Below are 15289 nucleotides of genomic sequence, written 5' to 3' on the forward strand. Positions count from 1 at the left end.
GTTCTAATAAGATCTAACAACTAGTAAAATGCATCTTTAAGTGCCATTATAATTCCATCTTAAAACACCATTCATCAATATGGTCTTCATTTGACTATCTAGATTTAATCTCTGAGCGATTTGAATTTTCAACTTTGCAATGCAGATGTGAAGATTAAATACAAGCCATTTATTGGATTTCAAAGAGAGCCACACCACCTTTGACTAGGTTTTTTCACCATTTTTGACAATCTATCTACTTCACATACATTTGATTTGACTTCTCTAGTTTCCATGATGTTCTTGTGATCTGCAGTTTGGTCCTAAGATTTGATTCAAATGCTTTTAGTCATCATTTTCTCTAAATATAAGTGTGATATTCTTTTTGAATGCATCTTGTCTTACAATGAACACTTGATCAAAGCATTAGGGTTTTAGAACAACTTCCCTCTCGTCTAGGAGATGCATAAACTTACCCTCCCTTTCATAATCACTGAATATGAACCAATGCATTAGATTTCTTTTGATTGCCCACTTAGGTACACAAAAAGGAATAGATGAGAGGAGAATTTCCATAAGAGCAATCTAGACACAAACATGTCATCATATTGACTCAACCCTAATCCTAGAAGTTTGAAAAATATAGGGAACTGAACTCATGGCAAAAATTGTATAGCACATTTCCTATTCTAAGAGATTTTGAAGTCAAAGTCAACCTATGCATCCTCATGGCTAAATGTGTAATGTTCTTGAGTCTTCATTGCAGAGTGGAAAATAGAGTTACTCATGATTGAGAAGGTATAGCTCAAGAGTAGCAAGTTTTGGTTTGTAATCTAGAATGTATTGGTTATAACTAGGAAGGCCTTACAACCCTATATATTTCTTAGCATTTTGTATGTGATTTGAATAATAAATTAATATTCAGTGGTGTATAGTAGGACATTTTTTTAATAAATTTAGGTATTTCCATTTGTATCTTGTTATACTTGTATTGTTTTTTCTTTCTTTCTAGGGGCTCAATCTTCTCCTTTGGGGACACACCTATCTTGCACTACATCATATTTTGTGATATTCAACATCTTCCAAAAAAAAAGGGATTAATATCTTGTAGACATACACTTTATCATGTCTTATATTGCATATTTAAGAAACTATATTACTAATTGATGCATAGGATATGGTTTCCACAAAAGATCAAATTATATTGATAATATGCTTGTCCTCTTTGCTGATAGCCATGTCATCAATGTTAGCTAACCAACACCATCATCTCCAGATCTAGCTCAACACCACTCTTCAAATATTTTCTTTTTATGTCACTTAGTTTCAACTTGAAAGGAACACATGTTGGAATTACAAATGGGAAACATGTGCTTCTGAGAGTGGGTGTGAATTAGAAGTTCAAACTTTAGCTATTAAAAATTTTACCATTAATTTGGTGCATATAATATATGGACTGAAAATAACATGTAAAGCACATACATCTAAATTATGTAAGCATATAATCAAACACACACACTTAACACTAGATATGATTATCTAGAAACCCTCCAAATGAGAAGGTAAAACTAGGGTGGGGATGAGACCCACAAATCTTCACTACTACAGTAATAAAGTGTAGCCAATTAAGGTTACAATGGTTTAACCATGAAACCTGATCTACCTTGTGAAAGGCATGGCTTGTTAAAGGCTTACAAAGATTGTTAAGTCCCACCTTGTTAGAGGATTTCAACACCCTATTATAAGTGTGTCTAGTTAAAGGACTTTCAAACAACCACTTGAAATGTCACCCTATCAAAGGATTTACAATAGCCTATTAGGACTACTTTGTCTAGGAGAATTAACTAAAATCACCTGTTAGGATATTTCAACATAGATCTTGTGATTGGCTCTAGTTACCTAATTAAAGATCAAATCTGTATAGTGTCCTTCTTGATCCTTTTTGATCTAATATAATTTTTTTTGTATCCTTCTATTCTTTGTTCTCCTCCAATTGATTCTACAGTTCATTCTCACTGCTAAGTTACCTTGAATGCTTTGTGAACAAATTTGATCATTCACCCCTTATTACCTCCTATAACTTGATCTCTTTCTCACTCTCATTTCCCTTTAATTGTTGGGGCTTCATCTTCCTTATAAAGATTTTTGTGGCTTAGGGTTAGGTATGAATCTATAGCTGAGATTTATTATTATTTTTTTGCTACTTAATCCTTCCTATTTTTTGATTGGCTGCATGCAAATACATAGGGATTCTACAAATAGATTCATCCTTATGTTTAAAGAATAAAAATATAACCTTATGTTAGCTTGAAAATGATTTGCATAGTTGTTTGTGCAATCACAAATAATTTGTGTTACTCGACACTTGAAGTTACTAATGCTCGGCGCATACTATAATTCTATTTCTGACTTGGCACCTGAACTGCTCAATATCTATTATTCACTCAACACTTGGATTTCTTGGCATGGTCTATCTACTTGGCACATGAGTGACTTGGCACTCATTGCAACTCAACACAGTCTTGTATTTACATATTATACTCAAAATGCATTTCTAGTTTGACATTAACTAAGTAAATGTCTTAAGTGTGTTGACACTCAATTCTCAAAGCCAATCTAAGATCAAAAATCTCCCCCTTTGACATGAGTGTCAAAAACACTTAACTATACATAATCAATCTAATCTTCTCAAGTATAATATATTCACAACTCGACTTATATACAAAACTTCAAAATTTGAAAATTTTGTAATGACCTATATACCTCAAAATTTATTACTCCCCCTGAGTTAATGTACATGTTATGTATCAAAAATCTATTCTCCATTCTAAGTAGATTTGTCTCTGCTAACTGATACTCTTTGCCTTCAATGTATTTGCAATTGATGCTCCACCTTTAGCTAATATCTGCTCTATTTCTATCACTACTCTATATTTCTCAAAATTATTTATCTCTTAGAGTTATTATTACTCCCTTTGTTCATGCTTCCTTTTTTCTTTATTCATCTCTCCTCTTTTCATTATTCTCCCCCTTTCTTCTTACATATTTACTCCTTGGAATCTGTCTCCCCCTTACTTGTTTATCTCCCCCTTTCTCTTTTATTTATCTTTCCCTTTTTGACACTTATGTCAAAGGGTCTATACACTTAGAGTATATTTGTCCAAAAAGGATTTTTGGACTTCCATAATTATCTTTAGAGCTACATCCCAGTTCTCACATGCAACATCCAGTGACTTGAGTTGGATTGCTAGCTCAGCTACTAGGTGTACTAGGCCATTTGATGTAGAAAGATGATGATATTTCTTTAACAAAGTTTCCACATATCCTAGCTCTTTATGAAGTATTTTCATATGTGGGGTGAGGGAGGCTTGAATTTTTGTCAACTTGGCTCTTATATTAGCCTCTTCTACTATTAATATAACTAGTTGACAGTGATTAAAGTAATGCATGAAAATGCTTCTCACTCCAAGTTGGGTTTTGAGGCAGTTGCATACCTAATACATTGAGATTCCTCTCCAAACTCAAAATTCTATGTCTTGTATCTTGAGTGAAGAGTGTGGGGTCACACAGTTTAGTGTACAATAAGAAAAAATTCTCAAGTACTTTCTTCACATCCTCAACCTTTGTGGTTAGTGCAACTTGAGTAATTGCTATCTCACTAGATATTTTCTCATTCACTTTATTCTAGAATTTCTTCTTTGACCACTAAAGAAGTTTTGCACTTGTGTCAATATCTTCATTATCGACCTTTTCAACAATTTTTGACAATTTTTCCAATAGAGGCTTTGTTTCTTCAAGTGTAAGCAAGCTGAATGCACCTAAGAAGATTTCCTTGATGTCTTGCAATGCATGCTTTTGCCTAAATTCCTATCTAAGCACTTCTTGGTGCTTCTTCCTTTCCATCGCTTGTTATAATATTCCTATTTTTTCTAGTGTCATTGTTGCATAATAAAATTGAGGTATCAGTATTTCTTTACCTAAAGTTACATCACGATAGTGAGTTACCTTGTCAACTTTTGTAGAGCTTGAGCCTGGTGCTAAGATCTACAATGGTACAACTTCTGTATTAAGCTCCTAAAAGATTTTTGTAGGAGGACTTGATGTTGGTAGTGTTACCAATTCTTGAATAGCTTCTTGCTCTTTTTCCTTTGGCGTATCCTTGTTTTCTTCAAATCTTCTTTGGTCAATCACAATGAATGTACTTTCACCTTGTGGTTGTGTTGTAGGTATAGAGGTATCTATCTACCCTATTTGCTTTTTTGTTGTCTCCTTTTCCTCTTCTTTGGCAGTCTACCTTTGCTCAACTTGATAGATGTACCTACTAATTTTTTAATTAAAGGTTGAGCACTAGTAGCTAAAGGGATGGTATAAAGTGATTCTTGTGTATTCATCCTATCCCTTGTTATGTCAACTACTACCTTCTGAAGTTTATCTACACTGACCAATACTAGATTTTCACATAGTCTTACTTATAGTGTAGATTGGTCCAAGATCTTCTTCAGAACTTCTATAGTTAAAGAATTGATGTTCTAATCTGAACTATAAGGAACATCCTTAATAGTGATGGTTTCTGCAGGTATACTAGTGTCATGAGGAGGGCTTATACTTGGCATTTGTGTGGCTTGCACACTCTATTCTTCCAGCTACTCTTCAATTGTAGCCATGTCTTCAATTTTCTTTTGTATCTCCTCCTTAGTGTTATCCTTTTCTTTATCTTCCTCTTTATCATCATTTTCATCTGCATTATTTTCTCTCTCAAAGGGATCTTCTTCTTCTTGTTTGATAGTTGTTAGCCCATAAATCAATTTCCACATTTAAGTGGATTTCTTTACAACATCTTCAATGTTTTTTTGAAGAATGTTGAATGCCCTATATTTTGGTGCAAACCTTCCACCATATTTCTTGTTGGCCTTGATAATCTACTCTTTTGTCAATTCTGGCATTACCTAGGCTAATGTGGATTCTCTAATTTGTTTCTCGAGGTTTAAACAATAATGTCATTTCTTTTCACCAATAGTATATAATTCCTTTGGCATGGTATTATCTAATTCAAGTGGGGTGTTCTTGAATTTAGACATCATGTCATATATTGATTCTTCAATCAAATTTTGCTCTTCTCTACCAAGTTTTTCAAAATTAATACTTTTCAAACTTATCAAATCTACTTTATTTTTAACACTTTCATAGATATTTTCAAAATCAGATTTTGGTGGATTACTTACCACTCTAAATTGGCTTGTATCCTCATATTCTATTCTCTCATCATTAGTTTCTAGTTGTGCTTTGGGGTAGTGAATTAGAAGTTCAAACTTCATATATTAAAACTTTTACCATTAATTTGATGCTTGCAATACATGAACTAAAAATAATATGTAAAGTACATACATCTAATTTATGTAAGCATATAATTACACACATGCACGCGTGCACGTGTGCACACACACAAACACTTAATACCAAATATGATTACCTAGAAACCCTCCAAATCAAAAGGTAAAATTGGGGTGGAGATGACACTCACAAATCTTCACTGCTGGAGCAATAAAGTGTAGCCAATTAAGGGTACAATGGTTTGACCATGAAACATGGGCTACCCTGTGAAATACCTACCTTGTTAAAGGATTACAAAGACTATTAAATACCACCTTGTTAGAGGATTTCAACACCCTATTAGAAGTGTGTCTAGTTAAAGGACTTTAGAACATCCACTTGAAATGTCACCCTGTCAAATGATTTTTCTATAGCTTGTTAGGACTACTCTACCTAGGAGATTTAACTAAAATCACCTATTAGGATGTTTTAGCATGGATCTTGTGATTGGATCTTGTTGCCCAATTAAAGATCAAATCTGTACAATGTCATTCTTGATCCTCTTTGATATGATATAGTATTTGCTGCATCCTTTTGTTCTTCGTTCTCCTCCAACTGACTGTACAATTCACTTTCACTGCTAAGTGACCTTGAATGCTCTGTGAACAAATTTGATCATTCACCCCTTGTTACCTCATGTAACTTCATCTCTTTCTCACTCTCAATTCCCTTTAATTTTTGGGGCTTCAACTACCTTATAAAGACTTTGGTGGCTTAGGGTTAGGTATGAATCTACGGCTGAGATTCATTCTTTTTTTCTTTTTGCTACTTAATCCTTCCTATTTTCTAATTGGCTACATGCAAATACATAGGGATACTGCATATAGATTTGTCCTTATCTTTCAAGAATCAAAATCTAACATTTTTATAGCATATTATACATCTTATATGTAATTTTAAATATATCTACTTTGGATAACTCTACCTTTCTTCCATCCCTCTCCCAATCTAACCATTGCTTCCCCCCCCCTCCCCCCACCCCTCTCTCTCTCTCTCTCTCTCTCTCTCTCTCTCACACACACACACACACACACACACACACACACACACACACACACACACACACACACAAGCACACCCCTCTACCCCTAATTAATTTCTTTCAGTCCCTTCCCCTTTTGTCATAATCTATCCTCATAAGGATTAGGGTTCAAGTTATAATTATGGTTAGTGCAAAAATTATGGTTAAGGTTATGACTAAGAGTATTGTTCTAACTGTAGGATTCAAATCAACCATTGGTTAGGATTCAAATTAGGGTTTGGTAATCATTATGGTAGGGTTAAAATAGGGATATATTAGTTTAATTAATATTATGATTCAAATAAAAGTAAGGTTAGAGTTCGCATTAGGTTAGGGTTGAGGTAAAATTTAGAGGAAATTTTTGATTTATAATTAGGGTTTAAAAAACTTAAAAATTAGAGTTTGGTTATGTTTATATTTTAGGGTTATATTAAACTTAGGTGGAGTATTAGATTTTTATTAGTTCTATAATTAGCTGTATTAGATTAGAGTTATAGTTACAACACACACATATAAAACTAGATAATATCATTTAAAATTAGGGTCACGCTACACATATGTGAAAATAAACTTCTGTATCTTAAACTTAATATTATAATTTAGGATTGGGGTCAACATATTTAAACTTTATGTAACTTAATATTCAATTGTGAATTGGGGTTTTAGTGTAAGAGTTATAGTTAGGCTCAAGTCTAGGTTTAATATATCAAGTAACTCTTTCATTTATCTTAGGTTGGAGTATATTTTTGAAGCATTGAGAATTATTAACCATGCTTAGGGTTTAAAGATTGGGATTGAAATAAGGATGGTACTATGGTATGGTTTTATAATAAATTGGGCTAGCCAACCCAGGGTGAAGGATAGGATTAAAATTTTCTTTAGATCTATCAAACAACTATAAATTGGAATCTTAACATTCTTGGAAGTTAAAAAGCATTATCATATTCTTAACAATATTAAAATAAATTTAAAACTAAAATTTATATGTTAATAAATGCTTTATATTTTTAAAGTTATTCAAACAATATTTTGGTTGCATTCAAATCAATAAAAAAAATTAAATTAATTTTTTCATTTTGTAAGTGACTTTCAAAGTAAAATCTTGATTTGGTAGTTTTTTCGATAACCTTTTCAATATTAAAAAAATAAAATTACTAAATAGAAAATAGAAATAGAAATGGTAAATTATAAGTAGATATGGATTTATAAAAATGCATGTTTCAATAATGACGATAATTAAACTTTAAAAAAAAATTAAATTAAATCATCATAAAATCTAGATTTCATAGAATCTTTGTACACTTTTATGCACATTAACTTAATTTAAGAATTGTGATTTTTTTTCATTTTTAAGAGAATTTTAAAATTAAATATTGATTTAGTAAACTATATATATATATATATATATATATATATTCACAAGAGAAAAATAGAGGAGCAAGAATCACCAAAGGTTGCTTTGTTTCAAAAATGAAGTAGAAGAAAACAAAAATAAATGATTATGCATAAGATATTGTATAGATTCCTTTATAAATTAACTATTTATCTTTTTTTGTAAAATAAAAAATATCCATAGAATCATAATGTAGTTTTTAAAACTATGAATGAGGAACACTAAATGGGATATGTTTTAGAGGTATTTTTTACTACTTGAAGCAATTAAAATTAGTAGATATTATTTAAAAGATAAGGCATTAGAAATATAACCTACAACATCAAGTAGATTTACATAATGGGAACAATTTATAACTATAAAATAGAAGCATATCACTGCCACATCAAAGCTTTGAATCTAAAATTGGCCAAAAATATATATCTTGGAAATGATAGAAATAACAACAAAATAAAATGTGTCAACTTGGCTGAATACAACATCTAAGCCTAGTGCTTAGTTGAGTTAGTGAATTTGAAAAATGATAGAATAGAAAAAGCAGTAACATATTAGGTGGGCATATAGAAACTAATTGTGTGACACCAATATAGAATGAAAAAGACATATACCATACATGAATAATCAACAAAAGCATTTTTTTGAAATATTAAAAGTGATTGTAAGAGAAATTGAGTTAAGAATTATGACCAAAATATAGTGCTCTAATGGAAAGAATGAATACAATAGAGAAGAGATATGGAAAGTATAAACCTAATACTTTTCAATATTGAATTATAGTGGAAGCAATAGCTTTTGAAGGGAAAATTTTTAATTTTATTTTTTCACTCCCCTATAATTATTTGAATGTGAAATAATAATATAATATTTTACTATTTTGTGCTGAGTCTAGGGTCCAAGGCTTTACATATAAGATATTTCAATATAATGTCATTCCTAATCCACAGAGGAATCTTATATTACATAAGAAAGCAGTGATGATTCAGCTTACTAGTTAATCTATGATAAAACTTTGAGAATTTATCAATGTTGAGTAGGCTCAATCCATGCTCTAAGCTCCCAAAAAGTGAATTTTAGGTTCCTTTTTAAAATTTACTTTTCTTCTACACCTCTCGCGTAGACTTTAAAAAAGATTTAAAATAGTTCCAATTTAGAAAAAATAAATAAATCAAAGAGTATGAACTCTTTAGCAGATGCAAAGGCATTCATTGAGGCCTCAATAAATAAGTTGTGCACCTTAAAGGTAGAAGTAACACTCAAATCAACGGATATTGCAAAGACTATTTTGTAGGGATCCAAATATTGAAGTGGCCAAAACTATGATGTAGATGGGGAAATATCAATTATAATCAATGATTGGGCATTGTATAGGTGATCAAGAGCAGTATAAACTTGAGATTAGATTGAATCTAGATAAGATCCTTACCTTGCATGCGATGATTGTTGAGTAGAGGAAAGGATTTTTATACACAGAACTTCATGAGCACAAATTGGTTATTCTCTAATAAACAATCCATCTCTATTTTCAATTGAATTTGTGAGAGATTGGAGGAACATTCTCTCTTCCACTAAAGTGTATTTAATGGAAAGCTTTTTTTGTTATGAAAGTTTTATGAATTTCAATCTTTGTAGTCATGATATTGTCAGTTATGCTATTTATTTTAAGCTTCCTTTGAAACATTTTCTTCTCGAATGGCTTTAATTTTGTCTATAACTATACTTTCAATTACACATCAATTTTATTGAAAAATAAATAAGTTTATATTGATGAATGCTTCCACTGTAGAAAGCCTCTCAGCTTAACGAGTTTTTAAACTAGGATTGTGTGTACTTCCAAATCAATGTAGTTTATCAATTGCCTCAAATAATAAATTAAATAGGGGCTTGGAAAATAAATAAATAAATAGAATTGTTTGGTGAAAATTTGTAATATGTTTTTTTAATATTTAATAATTAAAAATTAGGATCTGAGGTATAAATATTAAAATCATTCATATTCATCTTTAATATGATTTATACAATAGAGTGTGGAAAATTGTTTAATGTATGTATTTATATATGTTTAATAGAAAGATACAATACTCATTAGCAAATTTAAATGATTTAATCAATGTAGATGGGTAACACTTTTATTATTAAAAATGATTAAGGATTTACTTTTTTGTATTTGTTGTAGGCCAGTATTATTACATTCACTTGGTAATTTGTAAGATTTTTGTAGATTATCCAAGCTCAATTGTATTATCCATATGTATTGACTAATTAATCCATTTCATTTTTTAATACACAAACCATCCAACAATGAGATGTAACATTTTGAAAAATAAATATTTAAAATTACATATTAGTCATATACAATATTAAACTTTTCAAGAATCACTTTCAAAATAGTTATTTGTTTCCAAGTTATTAGTACTTGCTGGTAGACTACTTTCTATTTCTATTGTGATACATTTTAAATTTTACAATTTAACTAGTGATTAAATTTCTTAGCTTGTACAGTTCAAAATTAATTGATTTTAACTTCTGTTATCAAACTCATATGTTGAATAGCATAGATGCAAGATTTTAAACTTTACAATTTTTAGAATATATATTTATAAGATTTGATTGGGCGAATTCGTTTAGCTCTTATATTGGTCAGGTTTGATGGATTGTATAGTTCTTTTTATTAAGGTCAGTGTGATTCATTTTATAAAAGAAAAATTGATCAATAAGTGGCTGAAGCCTAGATTAATTATTATTATTTGTTGGAATTTATTATTATTATATGTTAAGTGAAGGTAGATTCGAACCCAAGACCTGCCACATGAGAGGCTCACAAGTTACCATTGCATTGTAGGCTTTTGCCTATTTTTTAATATATATTTTTAATGTAAGTGGATTGGTTAGATTTTTAATTTTAACATTGCATTTTTTATAATATAATTTTAATCATTCAATTAAAATAGTAAAAAAATGATATTTCTTATATTATATAATTGTTTGAGAAATATTATTATTAAGATATAATAATTTATTTATAATATAATAGTATCAAATGATATATATGCAATAAAACATGTATATCAATAATTATATTAATAAATAAAATTTAAATTTAAATTATAATTAATATCGTTATAAAAACTATAAATATATAATATTTTTATTAATTAAAATATTTAATAAACTATTATAAATTTATTAAATTAAAACTATATATATTAAAATTAAAAATAAAGACAAGTACTAAGCAAGTATGAGGCACTTGTTATTGTTTAACCTGTAGCTATATCTATTTTATAATTACTATTTTAATAAATGAAAGAAGATCAATTATCTAATTTAGACATTGATTATTCAATGCCAATATAGTCCTACTTCTTTCATATTTCTATAAAAAGAGTGGGCTTTCTTTATAGTTTGGGATAATGAATAAAAAGATTGATTTAATAAAACATATGAATATTAAATATATTATTATTATTTATTTTTAAAAAATATTTTTAATTAAACAAAAAAATTGGAAAAAGAGTATCTTTTAATCATTAGTTTAGAGCTATCTATTTTTTAATATTGAAATATTTTATTTGTTTAGTTAACAATAAAATATTACATATAATTTGTTTCTTTCTAATATTTCAGTCACTTTACTACATTAAACTATTTGCTTTGATATTTGTTCATGATATAGTTAGTTTTTTTTCTTAAATATTTCCATTTTTTATTTAGAACTTGGCTAATTGAATAATTTTATGTTTTATCTTTTCTAACTATATATAATGCACATTCATTAATTAACTTAAAGGCAAATACATGCCACTACATGGCAATTGTTAAATATAACATTTTAGTGAACTCTTCTTTTCTACTCTCATTATTTGTTGCTTTTGAAATTCACAATTTGTCACCATGTTTTGGTTCAATGTTATTGTTGATATGCTTGTTGAATGTGTGTCATGTCCTCACAATAGATGGAAGGTTTAGAAGTGGAATTTTCTTCTTTCCTACTCTCATGGTTTGTTGTTGCTGAAATTCATGACCTGCCCATGTATTTTTGGTTCAATGTTATTGTTGATATGCTTGTTGAATGGGCATCATAACCTCACAGTGGATGGAAGGTTTAGATGTGGAACTTTCCTCCTTGTTTTTCCTTAAAAGCATAGGGTTAATTATAGTTCTTCTATTATGAGTTTTTCTTGTATCATGTTGTCCTTTTTAGTTGATTTATTAGGAGAGCATCTTGTATTTCAATTTTTTTGGAGTGGTAGCTATAAGACTATTGTGAAGTATTTTTGTTTTTCAATGAAGTATCTTTGATTGTAAATTTTTAGATTATTTATATTAGGATATGAAGTCTAATACTCATACTACAGTTCAACTTGTCATCTCACTTTGCTTGAGGGCTATATGTGAATGTATAAATTGACATATGTGGTCATGTGTTGTAATGTGTTTGTTGGTTGGATTAATAGAATAATTCTCTAATAAAAAAGAATTTTTTGTGTAATGAAAATAGATATTATATTCTTGTATTTGGTGTTCCTCATTTACATTTTATTATGTTTCTTCTCTTGTTTTACATTTATAATTTAACTATTTTAATTCTTTTTAATGATTATTTAATATCTTATACATATTATTATAGTTATATAGATTTATGAGACTTTTTATTTTCTATCCAATTATGCTACAAATTATAAAATTGACATAATAATTTTACAAAATTAATGTAGCTCCACTAATATGATAATACTTATAAACACTAAGTTTAAAATTTTGACTTTTTTCAATGTGATGTCATCCATGTGCTTTGATATTTACCTTTTCATTGTTCCAAAATAAATAGATTAATAAATAAATTTATATTGTATATCACATTGCCATATACTTAATATTTCATAAATATTTTCCATTCAATACCTATTACCATTTGAAAGAAATAACCAAATAAATATGTTTTATAAATAAATGCAATCAATATATCAATTCAATCTACTTGGTTTAATAGATAGTTAAAAATATATATGATAAATGCATAAATTTAATTTGAAATAGTGATTAAAAATAAATTTGAAATTGGTAAGAATTTCATTATAGAATAATCAATTTGATGAAGAGTGCTCCCTTTAGTACCAAAAATAAACTAGCATACTTCAAATTTAAATTAATTTTTTTTGGTAAATTAACTTGAGAGATATATAATTTAAAATATGTAAAGTTTTAAAAATATAAATAATTCGTCATAGAAATATTATAGAATTAATTTATTTTAAATAATAGAAATAATAGAAATAATCATAGCATATAGGTAGAAAACAAATTAAAAGAAAAAATAATCAAAATAGATGGAAAAGATTTTTGTAATTTGGTTCATTCACTTTTGTAGTATTTTTAGAAAATCTTTATGACATCTAAAATACTATTATATTTATTAGATTTCACAAGATACTATTTACCCAAATCCAAATCAATTATTTACATTTAGCAAATCAAAGATATTCATTCTATTCTAGTTAAAAACATAATTTTATACTAAATTTTTTAATTTATTTTAAATAATAAAATAATAGAAACATCATAGAATTACTAATTGGATATATAGCTAACAAATAGATTTAAAAAAAAAAAGAACTTAGTTGCTTATTGATAATTAGGAACCCAATAATAGTTGACAAGGATGATAAAAATGACTAGTTCTTGTTTCAGTTACAAAATTAATTAAATCAAATCATGTTAATGTTCAATATTACTAATATGATTTATCTACCAGTTCAATATGCATGACAGAAAAATGCCTATCTTTTTTTTTTAAATGATAGAAAGTTTACATTGATAAATGCTTCCATTATAGAAAGTCTCTCAACTTAATAACAAAAATAATGAAATAATAACAATTTGTGAGAAAAATATGGGCTTGTTATCACCATTGAAAAATTAGAATTATAGAATTTTGAATTACAATATGCAACCCCACATGGGCACCTTCCTTACAATAATTTGCAAGATAGAGCTATGAACTATCACCTAGAGTTGTCATAGACAATCCATGGGCCTTTCTTATATAGGAAATTTTATGCCACTTGAGAAGTTTCTAAACATTTGATCATAACCCTTGATGTTGACCAACCCTAAAAATACATATAAAGTCAACCCAATACAATTATGACATTATTTTAGAAATTCTGGTTAGCACAACCTTGAAAGACCATAACTTGCAAACTATTGCTCTTATTGACTATTATAATCCCATTCTAGATTCCATAGCTTTTGATCTACAATGTCTAATTCATGCAAGCTCTTGTGGACCCCACTATGGAGCCCATCCAAACACTCTATGGCCTTCAAAATTGAAGCTAATTTTTTTCTACCAAAATTACGCACTAAAAATCTGCAATAACTTCACAAATAATCATGATATGCAATTGAGTCTAACTAATAGGATCATATATCCAGGATGAACATCCACCTCTAAAATTAGGACATTCCAAGCTTGCATGACTAAATTACTAAATAGTAAGCCTCTAGAAACAATAACTCTACACTAAGACAACCCTCATTTAAGAAACATAAATGAAATATTTCTGGGTGATGCAAGATTGATCTTACACCTAGGATTATCCTACATCAGATACTCGGGGTAATTTGAGAAGTCATATTTTCATGTCTTAGGTAGTTAACGGTAAACCAAGACAACCAACCTCCTCTCTTGCTAGCATGAATCCTCCACTGGCCTCCATTTTTATTTGACTAGATACTCTTCATATATTATGTTCCTTATACTTCTTCCAACATGATCATCCAATTTCTCATCAATCTCCTTTCTAAATGAAGTTGTTGATGGAATACAACACTGTGCTTCTACAACTTCATCTCCATCATAACCTTCATAATATTATGTCAAATCTAAAATGTTAAATATTAGTGAAATATTCAGTTCAATAGGAAACTCTACTTCATTGGAATTTCCAAAATTGTGTTTTTTTGGTATTTTGCATGGTCTAAACTTCTTCATTTACAACTTTGTACATGTACCCACTGGAAATCCCGCATTCTTGAAATGAACCATAACTTAATTTCCAATCTAGAATTCTTTATACCTCCTTTTCATATATTCCTTAGCCTTGTACTATGTATTTATCTTTGTAATGTGCTTCCTCACCACCTTATGAATGTTCTTCAAATATTTAGAAAAAATCCTCCACTTCAGCACTACATATCTCTCCTTTATCCAATTGCCTCAATTCAAAACCATTTCTAGGATTTCTTCAATGTATAATATATAATGGTGATTTACCAATACCCTTGTTGATAGAATTATTATATGAAAATTATACCAGTGGGAAAATTAGAAATCATCCTTTTGGCTTATCTCCAATCAAGCATCTTAGAGAGTTTCCCAAAATTTGATTCACAACTTCTATTTTTCCATTAATCTATTGATGATGTGATGAGTTGAACTTCAAATCTTTCATCAACTTCTTCCATAATGTATTCTAGCGATGCCCAACAAACTTGGCATCTCAATAAAAAGCTAAGCTATTTGG

Source organism: Cupressus sempervirens, chromosome 1 (genome assembly GCF_028749045.1).
Source record: "Cupressus sempervirens isolate cs-2001-9-10 chromosome 1, ASM2874904v1, whole genome shotgun sequence".
NCBI classification, from domain to species: domain Eukaryota; kingdom Viridiplantae; phylum Streptophyta; class Pinopsida; order Cupressales; family Cupressaceae; genus Cupressus; species Cupressus sempervirens.